We start from the raw sequence: 13,927 nt of genomic DNA on the forward strand, positions 1-13,927 counted from the left end.
AAAAGTGGACTCAATATGGTTGTTCTGTCGAGTGCAATGGGACTTTATTAACATTCCTGTTGTTTCTCTTGTTTTGCCCTCCTTTGTCCACGCATTTTAGTGATCGCCATATTTTGCTTGTCATTACCCAATGAAATATAGATAAAAGAAGGTGAATTTGCTGACCATATGTCAGTGTTTTCAAACATTGTAAAAAAAAACATTTTGGGACACAATAAGTTTTTTACTTGTTAGCAGTAGATCTAAAACTGTTGGGCTGCCCACTTGAGGCTGGATCAGTGGATAGGAAGACACCCTAAAGTATGACAATTTGGGCAGATTTTTTAACTAGATATTCCTTACGATGAAAGTCAAATACAGTGGGATCAGAGAATGATCACCAAGTTGCTGTTATTGTTGGAACTATGTCTAAATGGGTGATGCAATGTTTTAATAAACCTGTAACCTTTTTATGGGTTAAGAGGGCCCCTTACCAAATGCATCTCCAACGAAGGCTTGAATCAAAAAGTTCCAATGGCTTATTCTATAAAACATCACATTTTATAGAAGTAAAACATTTTCCACCAATAGGAACTCATCATGTGTGATAATAATTGTACAATCTATTGAAAGGCTAGAAGGCTCATTTACAAGCACAGTACAGTGTATAAATAGTGATGGGCGAATTTATTCGCCAGGCGCGAATTTGCGGCGAATTTGCGCGTTTCGCCGCCAGCGAATAAATTCGCAAAACGCCTGCAAAAATTCGCGGCAAAAATTCGCCGGCGTCAAAAAAAAAATTCCGAAAAAACGGACGCCGGCGCAAAAAACGGGCGCCGGCGTCAAAAACGGGCGCCGGCGTCGAAAAAACGGGCGCCGGCGTCAAAAATGAGACGCCGGCGCCGTTTCGCGAATTTTTCGCCGTTTCGCGAATTTCGCGCGAAATTTGCGAATTTTTCGGCGAAGCGAAACGGCGCAAATTCGCCCATCACTATGTATAAAGTACAATTTTCAGAGACAAACTGATATAATGCCTAGTTTTTCCCAGCATTCCAGCATAATTGTGCCAAGTGAAATTAGCACCAATGTGCATGTGCATTTTTGTGATTCAGGTGAAAGTTTAAAGAGGAAGAAGATACTCATTAGGGCTCTGTGCAACTATGCAGAGCTTAACGTCCATTTTAGTGTTAATGTATTTATAAATGAGGCTTTATCATTTTCAATCCGGAGGTAGGCTTTTTTGGATTATTTGACCAGTAAGAAAACTCCAAATTTGTCCTTTCTTGCAACGGGTGTACCCATCAGAACTTCCAGTGGTTTCAGGACACTCAGGGACAGAAGACTGGTGCAAGTGATTTTAACAACAACAACCTTCTTTATTCTAACTTCATTTGCTGACTTTGTCTGCTCGGATGATAATGGAGAGCAGACATTTGATTGGATAATTTGGAAGGTTGTTCCAATCCAAGAGTGTTTGTCCTCTGCAGAAAGCAACATTTTACCATTGCTTTTTGAGATAGCAGCTGGCACAGTTTTGCATTGAGTAGTGTTAGAATGAATTTTAAATGATACTTGTGCCACCCTTGCCATGTACAAAGGTAATTTCAGAGAGGCCAATCACAGAGCAACATGTGATTTATAATCCACTGCTCCTACTTTTTAATGCAGTGCAAGATATGCATGATATCATTTACATGGGCACCTTGTAACCTCAATACATTTATATAGCGTCCACGTCAACCTAATATGGATGCCTCTGCAATTATACTTTTATAGTACAATGTGTCACCCTGCAATACTTGAATTGGCAATTATGTACTTACATAGATACTAGGGCTCATTTACAAAAATAAATCTTTAGAATTTGACCCATACACAGGTACACTATGAAGAGGGCAACTATAAATAAATAGTGTTGACTGTATTGAGGTCTTAAAAATGTTGTAACAGGCTGTTGTAACAGGTAAGGAAGTAATTTGTAATAAAGGGTTTTTTGCAGAGCAGTATATATGTGCAATAAGCTATCAATGTTTACTCTTTACTCAGTTCAAGTCGCCATCCTGAAACCCTCCCACTAGTGATTGGCGAATTTATTCACCAGGCATGGATTTGCAGCAAATTTCCATGTTTCAGCACCTGCAAATATTTTTGCAAAACAGCGGCGAAAAATCGATGGAGAAAAATCCTCTGCAACAAAAAAAATTGTCACGCAATCAAATTCATGAGTGCATTAAAATTGCAGCATGTCAAAATTATTCAGGCAACCATTTACTTTAATGCATTCGCATCAAAATTGATGCTCGTCAAAAAATTTGATGCCCATTGACTTCAATGTGTTTCGCAAATTTTTTGGGATAGATTCGCCCATCACTACTTCCCACCACTTTTCAGCTAAAGAGATTCTGGAAGTTAGCATAAGAGGGTAAAGGTTTTGTTCACTTTTACTTTTGGCAGTCCCCATAGGGGTTTCACAGTTGGGACGGGGGGAGGGGCTGTTTTCCTTTCAAGGTAAATGTATTAATCTCTGGCACTTCTGTTGTTGGTTGGGATTCTGTAGTCTTTAAAAAGTGAAGCCACCATGTGCTCATTCTCTTTGGATTCCACTTGTCAGAGGCGGTGGTAGTCCTCAGGTGGAAAAGTAAATGTGAGTAAGGATGTGTAATAGCTTATTCCATGAGTGAGAGGATCTGAGTAGTAAGTAGTGATGGGCGAATTTGCGCCGTTTCGCTTCGCCGAAAAATTCGCGAATTTCGCGCGAAATTCGCGAAACGGCGAAAAATTCGCGAAACGGTGCCGGCGTCTCGTTTTTGACGCCGGCGCCCGTTTTTCGACGCCGACGCCCGTTTTTGACGCTGGCGTCCATTTTTCGAAAAAAAATTTTTGACGCCGGCGAATTTTTTCGGCGAATTTTCGCGGGCGTTTCGCGAATTTATTCGCTGGACGCGAATCGCGCAAATTCGCCGCGAATTCGCGCCTGGCGAATAAATTCGCCCATCACTAGTAGTAAGTAAAGCAGCCAGAGGCTCCAACAGGGAGACCAGGATGATTAGTGGCCCACAGGAGGGCCAGCATAAGGACTAGGAGATTCCTAGAGTAATGCACTCTCCTTTTAGCACTGGGACTAGGTCACCGATAAGTGAATACTCCCTCTGGGTATTTGCAAACACCCAGAGTCAGTACTATTACAGCTTCTTTCTCACACTAACTTCTCCTTCTGTGGCCTACCTCCACCTCAGGCTCTCCAGAACCAACCGCCTTCTCTAGCAAGTGAGGTCCAAAGAGATCGAGCACATGACATCCCATATTAAATACTTCTTTAAAAGAAAGACTTTTGAAGAATGTTAAAACCACTGGCCAACTTCAGAACTGCTAGGGTACACATTAGCCTGGAAAGGGAAACAGCTCACTCTCTATTGTACCCTGAAACCAGTCCTGGGTTTAGTACACCTTTAAAAGAATATACACTAAAGATTAATTATGTTTGTATACAAATTATACACGTTCATTCCTAAAGCCCTTACAAAACATTCATTAATATATAATACACTTACATTAATGTATACCTCCTGTGGATAATAGTAATAAATTCTGAAGTTGCTATGGCACTTTACAGGTTAAGGAAGTCTCTAGATCTCCTAATTTTGCTAATACCATTATACAGATGTATTCCATTTCTCGCTTATCTTACAGCAAAGAGCTATTATTTGGTAGAAAAATACAAATATCATTAGGTCTAATAAAAAAGACATTTTCAGAGGCATGATGTGTGTGTAATCCTTTTACCATCCTTCGGAAGGATCTGACTGATTTTTTGCTTTAGAGTTTTTAAACTGCCCCTGAACATGACTAATCCAGAGGTTCAATAATTTCAATAAGAACTAGTGTAAAGAATCCGATTAATTATAATTTGAGGAAAAAGAACCAATGTGCAGCAAATTAACAGAGTTTTCAGCTCACAAGGGGAGGGAGAGAGACAAAGGAGTAAAAAAGGAGGTGAAAATGATTTTCTATCAACAAAACAGCAGGACAAATTCTTGTTCCTCGCATTGCAAATGTCTCCATCCTGTGAAAATAGTGCCTGGAGCCAGCACTAATCTCTCAGATAAAATGCTTTTAATAGCAATTAATCCTTTCACCCAGTGGACACACTTCTACGTGCCACTGCAAGATGGTAGGGTCTGCCAGCAGGTTAACTACATAAGGCTCACATTCAGAACACAAACTACTGATAGATGCATACAACTGACTCTCTTATTGGTTGAACACCTTGTGACACTTCTTCGGTGGATTATGGGGGAAATCAAATTATCATAAATGATTATTAACACAAATAATGCTGTTTATAAGTAAGTAAAATCCTTATGCCAAGTTCACAAATATAGTGTTAGTGGAAGAAAAATTTGGGGTCTGCACAGAATTAGTAGAGGACAACACCCATGGCCCAATGCGTTTACCTCCCTATAACATTTTCAAACCATAGTTACATAGTTAAATTGGGTTAAAAGAAGACAAAGTCCATCAAGTTCAACCCCTCCAAATGAAAACCCAGCATCCATACACACACCCCTCCCTACTTTTGCATAAATTATATATACCCATATCTATACTAACTATAGAGTTTAGTATCACAATAGCCTTTGATTTTATGTCTGTCCAAGAAATCATCCAAGCCATTCTTAAAGGCATTAACTGAATCAGCCATCACAACATCACCCGGCAGTGCATTCCACAACCTCACTGTCCTGACTGTGAAGAACCACCTACGTTGCTTCAAGTAAAGTTTCTAGTCTGAAGGGGTGGCCTCTGGTGCAGTGGTTATCTTTATGGGTAAAAAAAATAGAAAAAATACAATCTTCCAAGATATATTGCTTAGCATAAATGTAAGAAAAAAACATTTGTATCTGAAGCTCAGAGCTCAAACATTCAGTAATCCATTCCCCCAGACAGTGCAGGTCAGTGTTGGTCAGGCTTCTATTTGTAATCCCAGGCTCATTCCTGCCTATTATTTTGTGACGTATCCTTGCTTTCTGATTGACATTTGGATTGTATAAAAATGTTTTGTTAAATTGTTTTGCAGACCTCTGGGAAAACCTTTTTTTAGCCACATATTTCAACTCGTTTTTCAGCCATGGAACAATCTAAAAATGTTTCATTCGCCTCTAAATTTGCATTACTACGAGTGACCCACGGGTATAAAAGGATGACTTTAAAATGACATCTACCTGTATTTTTGGACAATAATAATGGACCATGGATCATTTGTGTCATTTACCTATGTGGTCGGTATGAAGCAATTTGCAGAAAAGTGAGCAATGAAATGAACACTAGTAGACAAAGGGCTAAGAGATGTTTTATAGAATCAACAACTAGCCTAATACTTTAAAGTCAGACAAGATCACAAACAAATAAAGGGAAAGCTGTCTTAGAAGGAGAGCTAAACAAGCATTTAATGAGTGTCTGCTGAATAGACCATTCATTTAAAATGTAATGAGGCCCAAGGGAACAAAAATAAATTGAGCCTTTAGACAATGAATATAGAAACTAGGAATCCTGGGTTAAGACAATCTGAGCACGTTGTACATACCTGGATGTCTGGCAAATATAGATGCCATATTACCATCTAAATGCATTTGTACAATTACACTTGCAAATGTTTCACTGCTGGATCTATTGATGATTAACTGCTGACAGAGAAAGGCATGGGATCTTGACATTTTTAGATCTCTAGGGCAGCAAGCTGCACAGCTTACACATAGCCATTCATCATCTCACATTTTCTCCCCTTCAGAAACATACATACATACAATCTTGGCAAGCCTATTTACAAAAAGGTGCAGTGACGTTTTTAAATGTTTTCCCTGAAGTTAAAGTTACAAGTTTGATAAACTGCTTTGAGACCCTTTGGAGACCTCTTTAGAGAACTGATCTGTCATTTTGAAGTCTGGAATATAGATGATTGAGCCCAACACTTTTAATTAATCATCAAGTCTGCATTGCTGACACCCAAGTACCAAGTAGCATAGACTTTAAGCTTATGGGTTACATGTCAACCCATGTGGGATCAGCAGTTGCCCAGCATCTCAAGATTCTGTGGAAACTACTGGCACATAAGGCATTAAACACCCATAAAAACTATTTTTCTTGGCTAAAAAACACTGAACAACACTTTCACTAATATGTATATTCGATTCTTAATCTATAACAAAATCTCGTCTCTATACTACCAAAACCTACCAAAAAATTGTAAAGATCTAAAACATTCTACTCATCTTGCGTTAACAAAAATTGTAACTATTCCCTTGGCCCCAACTTGTTGTCCACTCACTGTGTATCTATGAATACTTTTATTTATATATGAAATAAGGTACAAATTTGAATGAAAGTATATCAGAAATTCGTTTTTCAGAAGGCTTTACACATTGGGCATATTTATTATGCTGTGTAAAACTAAATTCACCCAAAAAAAAGGTTTAACAAGCTGTGTAAAATACAAGGCGAGTTTACCAAGGTGTGTTTTATTTTACGCTATGATGTGTGGCAAATTATCCTGCCATTTTTTATACCACATAATATATCTGTCCCTTCATGTCTTGCATTGTGAAGGGCTCATTTTGTCTGTCTCACCTTAAAGGGATTCTGTCATGATTGATGGTATTTTTTTTATTTCTAAATTACACTGTTTACACTGCAAATAATTCGCTCTACAATATAAAATGTCATTCCTGAACCAGCAAGTGTACTTTTTTAGTTATAATATTGGTGTGTAGGCAGCCATCTTAAGTCATTTTACCTGGTCATGTGCTTTCAGAAAGAGCCAGAACTTTAGGATGGAACAGCTTTCTGGCAGGCTGTTGTTTCTCCTACTCAGTGTAACTGAATTTGTCCCAGTGGGACCTGGATTTTACTATTGAGTGCTGTACCAGGCAGCTGTTAGCTTGTGTTAGGGAGCTGTTATCTGGTTACCTTCCCATTGTTTTGCTGATGGGCTGCTGGGGAGGGAAGGGAAGGCGGTGATATCGCTCCAACTTGCAGTACAGTAGTAAAGAATGACTGAAGATTATCAGAGCACAAGTCACATGACTAGGGGCAGCTGGGAAACTGAACTAAAACTTTATGAAGCAGGCACTCTATGAAGGCAATCTTCCACCAGACAGATAAATATCAAAGTGAAGTTTATTGTGTCCACAGCCTTACACGTTTCATGATAAACACTTAAACATAGGCTCCTGGGAAGCAGGGAAACTGACAATATTTCTAGACCCATGTCAGATTTTAAAATTAAATGTAAAAAAATCTGTTTGTTCTTTTGAGAAATTGATTTCAGTGCAGAATTCTGCTGGAGCAGCACATTTAACTGGTGTATTTTGAAAACAATTTTTTCCCATGACAGTATCCCTTTAAATGTTTTTTTCACCTTCCAACACCATTTCCAGTTTAGTTGTTTTCAGACAAATGACCAAAAAGAAATTGACCAAAAATAAGTTACTTTCTACTTTCTGTTTGTGATTATTCTATTCTAATATTAAAGTGTAACTTTTCCCCTTCTTGCCTTTCTGAAGCTCAGTGAGGTGGGGGTCACCGACTCTACTAAATTGATACATTAGTTGATACATTTCTTATCTTTGTCCCTGCTGAGCAGAATCCCTGAGTTTCACTAAACTGGACCTGTCACCTAGACATAAAAAGCTGTTTTTTTATTAAAGAGTTCATAGTTGTTGTAAACACATTTGAAAATCTCAGCTGTCAATCAAATAATGCCTGCCCCTCCTCTATGCCTTAGGCATAGAGGTGGGGCAAGCAATTACTTTCACTTTCCATTCAGCACTTTCTAGATCAGTGCTGTCCAATTTCTATGGTACCGAGGGCCGGAATTTTTCCAATCTACATGGTGGAGGGCCGATAACGGAAGCCAGTGTTAGCAACTCCCTGTTTTTAGACCACACCCACTTTAAACCACACCCATGTTACCGTAAAACCATGTCCACATTATTAGCACACCAAAAAATCAAATGGTTGGTGCTTACTGCAGGGATCAGGGCCGGAACTAGGGGTAGGCAGAGTAGGGGGTTGTCTAGGGAGCCATCATTGAGGGGAGCACTTTTTTCAAGCATTTCTTTAATAATTTGTTTCAGTAATCATGGTCACCCAGTTGGTTAGAATCCATCTCCTTCCCCTTCTCCCTCTTGCCGGCAAGAGAGCTGGCGGGCTGCTTGGTGTGGCTCTCGCTGCTCTCAGCCTTGCACATTTGCACTGAACTGAAGACATTCTTTCTATTACTGTAAAGTGTGAAGCTTCCTGCTGGCACAGCCAGGTACAGATTTGGGGCCCATATGTTTGCTGTTGCTGCTGGGCTGGGCGCTCTCACAGGTACATAAATACTTGGGGGCAATATGATGTGATCAGATTTATTTTTGGCTGCTGCTGACACAGGTAAAGATTGGGGGCAATATGATGGCTGCAGGAGGGCTGTATGATGAATGGCTGCTGAGCTTGCTTGCACAGGTACAGGGGGCAGTAATATAAATGAAAAAGTGTTGTACACTTTCTTGCTCTCTTTATTTAAAAACCATCATGGTAAGGAGGGAAATGGTAATGCAGGACAGGGGGGCACTGATTGATGCTCTTGCCTAAGGTGCTGAACTACCTTGTGCCTGCCCTGGCAAGGATGCCACTCATATGCGAAAAAAGTTAAGTCATATTAAGACATACCCATAAATCCATATGCCTCCTCCTCCCCTGTGTATAATACAGTACCCCAGCATATGATTAAACACCTTAGGGGTCACTAACAATAATTTTCAAATGCTAACAAACCCCCAGAACAAATACCAAAGTATGACACACAAAGGGAGCATATAGAAGGCAGAACAGAGCAGGAGACAGGAATCAGGACCAGTCTAATATGTACTACATACAGTGACACAGTGCTGGTGCTCCATTAGCATTTTGTATAAAGTGTGAACAGGTGAACAATGTGGGCAGTTTCAGTCTGGGTCTCAGGTGTGAACAGTACAGGCTTTAGGGTATAAACAATAGAGGTGTCACAAGTGTGAACAAAGCAGGGGTATCAAAGGTGTGAACAATACAGGGGATTAGTTTGAATTTGAAGTTTAGACAATGCAGGGGCCAGTTAATCTCTGTAGTGAGACCTTTTAAATTTTACATATTGTAAAAAAACACAGCAGGCAGACTTTGATGTGGAGGGCCACATGAGGGGGCCCGCGGGCCGCCAGTTGGACAGCCCTGTTCTAGATGTCACTGCTCTCCACACAATCCCCCAGTTCTTAACCATTTAATTTTGTAGCCAGGGCATGGGGATGGACATCAGGTCCCCCATTCTGGTGCACAAACAATGTTGGAAGGCTTGCCTTAATAACAGTGTTCACAAAATGGCTCCTGCCTGTTTGCTATAATTATGAGTTCCCAGACTGATGGAAACAAGATTCAAATAAATTATACAGTGTAATTAAAGTTCATTTTGCTTGATTAACATGATAAAATAGGATTTGGAATAATTGTTTTGGGTGACGAGTCCCCTTTAAAGGCAGCTGTTATAATTGATACAATAGTTGTTAAATATTCCACAGATGCTGCTAAAAAAAGTATAAACCAATGTAGCAAATTGTAAAAGTTCAGAAGCTTCACCTGGATCACTGAGCTGCCAGACTAAAACACCAAAGACAGAAACATTTTATACATATATATTATGAATATTAATATATTCATAATCTTACATAGTGTTAGATAGTAACATAGTTAAATCGGGTTGAAAAAAGACAAAGTCCATCAAGTTTAACCCCTCCAAATGAAAACCCAGCATCCATACACACACTCCTCCCTACGATGGGTGTGTGTATGGACATAAAATTTCAGAGGGTAGAGTTTTACTTCATGTTTGCTTATTTGTCTTGAAAAAATAGTATCAGGTTTCAGGGACTTGACTGCTGGCACATTAAATTACTCTTTGGCCTATGTCACGATGTCTCTTGTTTACCAATAAGCAACGTGGTTAGGTTAAAAAGGCCTGGCAGACTAAGCAAATCTCTCCATGCAGTATCAATTGCATTTTTCTAAATATATGTATGAAAAAAAAGTAGCTTGAAAGTTTAATTTCAAAGGGTAAGTAAGGTAAAAAACAAAAATATGGTCCAAAATAATTTATTATTACTGTACAAATTCTGAATATTTGTAATATATTTATTTGCAAAACATATATCTAGTTTCTCTTTGGGGGTCTCGTGGTCTCGGGTTGTCATGCAAATAGGTAATATAATCAGGGAATCAGATGATTGAAGCTTTGTGCCTATTGTGCCTGCACATTACAAAACACATAAGGAAACAGACTTACATAAAAAAGAACACATTTATACATTTTGTAGAAATAACTGTAGTGATTCTTTCCCAGTTTCCACCAATTTGGCCAACTATTGTCCTCAACCTTATCTTCAGCACTCTCTTTCTATCAGGGTAACCTCCACTCTTGGTCTGGGGACAGCTTTTTAACTTCATCATTATCTCAATACTTTACATCTGCTAAACAAATGAAAGGTGCTGTCTGCTATATTAGAGCATATGTCAGAGTGACTGCAGGGCATTCCTACTGATTTTGTAAGGACCGTTTATATGTAATTATTGTTAAAGTCACATCTGTTTTTGCTTTGTCACTACCTCCTTATACCTCAGCCTGCGTCTCACTGCTGCTGTCTCCCAATTCCTCTTTACAATTTGTCAATGCTTGTTTTGGAAACTACCTCACAGGCTTCATATTGTGTATGATCCCAATTAGGGCTGCCATAATTACTTCTAAACTGCCAAGTGTTTCTATGGGATTAAGAACTGGGTCAAAACCAAGCATTTTCAGAGATGAACGAGTAAATAGAAATAATTGCACATTACAAAGCTGACCAGGCTTCACCTCTAATGTATAGTGCAATTTTGGGTTGCTTCCTGTATAGCATGCAATAATTGGTTTTTTTTTGTTCGGGACACTTAACACTTCTCAATAATTGGATTTATTCTCCTTACTTTATACATGCTTATAATACATAACTCTATTTCTGGCAGGTTAGTTTACAAAACAGCATGGAGTTATACATCTAATTCAGTGTTTATGGACTATTTTTGGTTCAATCCACCCTTTGAGGTACACAATTTGACCCAAATTTATGCACATAAGATTACAGATACAAAAAAACATTGTTGTAGCAACCATTCAGTGAAAACTCCAGAAATAACTAGGACGGCAAGTATGTGTTCACCCCCCAAACACAACTGTTGTTTACCTTTAGGCCAAGCTCCAAGGAGAATCTAGGCGAGAAAATATGGTATGCTCCCCATTTTACGCTTAATGGCCTTCACTCTGGTCCCAACCACTTATCTAAGACCTTCTACAGACTCCAGTACCACAGTCTGGGTGCCACTCATTTCATATCTAAAGATGGCCATATATTTAATAATCCCCCATGTGGCTGGGTCATCAAATAAGTGGATTGCTTTCCAGATTTGGCCACCCATGTGTGAGGTCACATTTGGCTGACCTGATTCTTGGTTTAGGGGCCAGAGATCAAAACATTCTACAGACCTTATCAAGTACTTCCTCCAGCATCTGACTGGAGTGTTCAGAACCCATCGGGGTTGCTGCCTCAGGGCCCCACACCCCAGTCATAAGCTCTAGATCCGCATTAATGTGCCGATATGGTCCTTGCCCACTGAATTTTCAAACCTGCCTGATAGATATCTAGTTTTGGACAGATATCTGTTGGCCAGGATGCTTTTATCAGCCTGTGTATGACCAGTTTACTTATGTAAATACCCTAAGCTTATAACAATGTGTCCAAGGATAAACCAGACATGATTCTGTCCATATATGCATCTGTGCACCCACATACAGATTTTACTTAAATATTTAAAAGCAAAGTGATTTTATTGCCATTGCCACAGATTTCTATAAAGCCGCAAGAACATGTAGAGATTTCTCCCTAGTACAATGACTGGTATTTCAGTACCTCCACAAAGGCTGGATGGTGGGATCTTCCTGGTTTTTATTTGGGGATTTCCTTCCAAGAGAGTATCCAGGAACAGCCCTTTTTATTTGCTCAGCAGTTGTTGTTTTTTTGTTTTCCGTATTATCTAGATAAGACCTCTATTCTCCCTTTGTCTGAAGTTTGTGACCCTTCTCTAATTAACACAGCAGAGGAATTTGTAGCATTTGTATTTCTGAGCATTCCAAACTGAGGTAAAAATGCAACAAAAAAATAAAAAACTAATGTTAAATGTTAAAAATGGTGCTTTTCATTTTTTAATTTTATCAGTCAAGAAGAGGATGAAAGGGTAAAAAGTTATTTTAGAAACATTAAAAATGTATTTATTTAACAGACATTAAAGTACATTTTCTTCTCTAGTAATTAAGCACATTAATGATCATCAGTTTGTATTACTAAATGCCATTAAAAAGTCTTTACCTTCATATTATTAGATGGAATCATTAGGTATGGAGTGCTTTGCTTGGCAATAATCAACAAAAATGAATTATCCAAAGGGGCTCAGTAAGCTTTAAATATTCATATTGTACCATTTTTTAGAATATTGTTGTTTCATAATTTATTTTGCCATTTGTAGATAAACCACCAAATATATTCCATGGAAATGGGGTCCTGTAGAATGGTGATTAATAATAAACATCATGAATACACACAACAGTAATACCCTGCACTAATGCAATACAATTTCCAGCAACCCGGCCCCCTTCTCTTTTGTAATAGTTTCAGTGCAGAATGTTTAGAGGCTGCCTGGCCTGGAGAGCTTATATTCATTATTAGCAGATTAATTGACTCATGATAAAACCCTAGTGTGTGCGAATGTGATAGGAACCTTAGATTTTATGCTCCGCTGGGGCAGGAACTAAATCTTCTTTGCCCTGTGAATTTCAGTTTGTATATAAAAAGATATGAGCAACCTTATAATTTTGTCAATGGCAGCTAATCCCAAAAAATAATAAATGGTTTGCGTATAATATAGAATCAGTGTTGGACTGGCCCACCGGGATATCAGGAAAAGTCCCGGTGGGCCCAGGTGTCAGTGGGCCCTCATGCTGCTAGACATTTGGCCTATTTCATGGCCATTCACTATTTTTATGAGAACAACCAGGCTAAATAATTGGAAAAATAGAGTATAGTATGAAAAGAAAAGAGACTAGGAGAATAGAGGTTGAGTGAGGAGAGGAAGAAAAATAGTACTAAGAGTGGGCCCCTGGTCTAAGATTAATTGGTGGGCCCCTAGTCAAAGATTTTTGGGTGGGCCCATGGTGTCCCAGTCCGACACTGTATAGAATTAGGATAGTAAATGGGACATAGCAAATGGTGAGCATGGATTATATATTTGGGAAAGTGTGAAGAAATAAAATGTGGAAGGTGAACACCTATTCCATTTAGGTAGGGACTCCACTTACAGGCATGAATGTAGTCTATATACCAGTATTACTTATGCAAGTCTGGTGTGATTTTTTTAGTTGGTGCAACTAAAGTTTTAACAACAAAGTTTTAGTTAATAACCAGACATATAGCTTTTATTTCACCTATATCAGACTCTTGGGGGCACATGTATTTGTATTTTTTTGGCTACTTCGGCCATCGGATTGGCTACTTAGACCTTCGACTACGACTTTGAATCGAACGATTCGAACTAAAAATCATTCGACTATTCGACCATTCGATAGTCGAAGTCTTTAAAAAAAACTTCGACCACCTACTTCGCCACCTAAAACCTACCGAGCACCAATGTTAGCCTATGGGGAAGGTCCCCATAGGCTTTCCTAGCTTTTTTTGATCGAAGGAAAATCGTTTGATCGATGGATTAAAATCCTTCGAATCGTTCGATTCGAAGGATTTAATCGTTCGATCGAACGATTTTTCTTTGATCTTACGAACGAAGGAAATGCGGTAAATCCTTC

The sequence above is a fragment of the Xenopus laevis genome, chromosome 7L (genome assembly GCF_017654675.1).
Source record: "Xenopus laevis strain J_2021 chromosome 7L, Xenopus_laevis_v10.1, whole genome shotgun sequence".
NCBI classification, from domain to species: Eukaryota; Metazoa; Chordata; class Amphibia; order Anura; family Pipidae; genus Xenopus; species Xenopus laevis.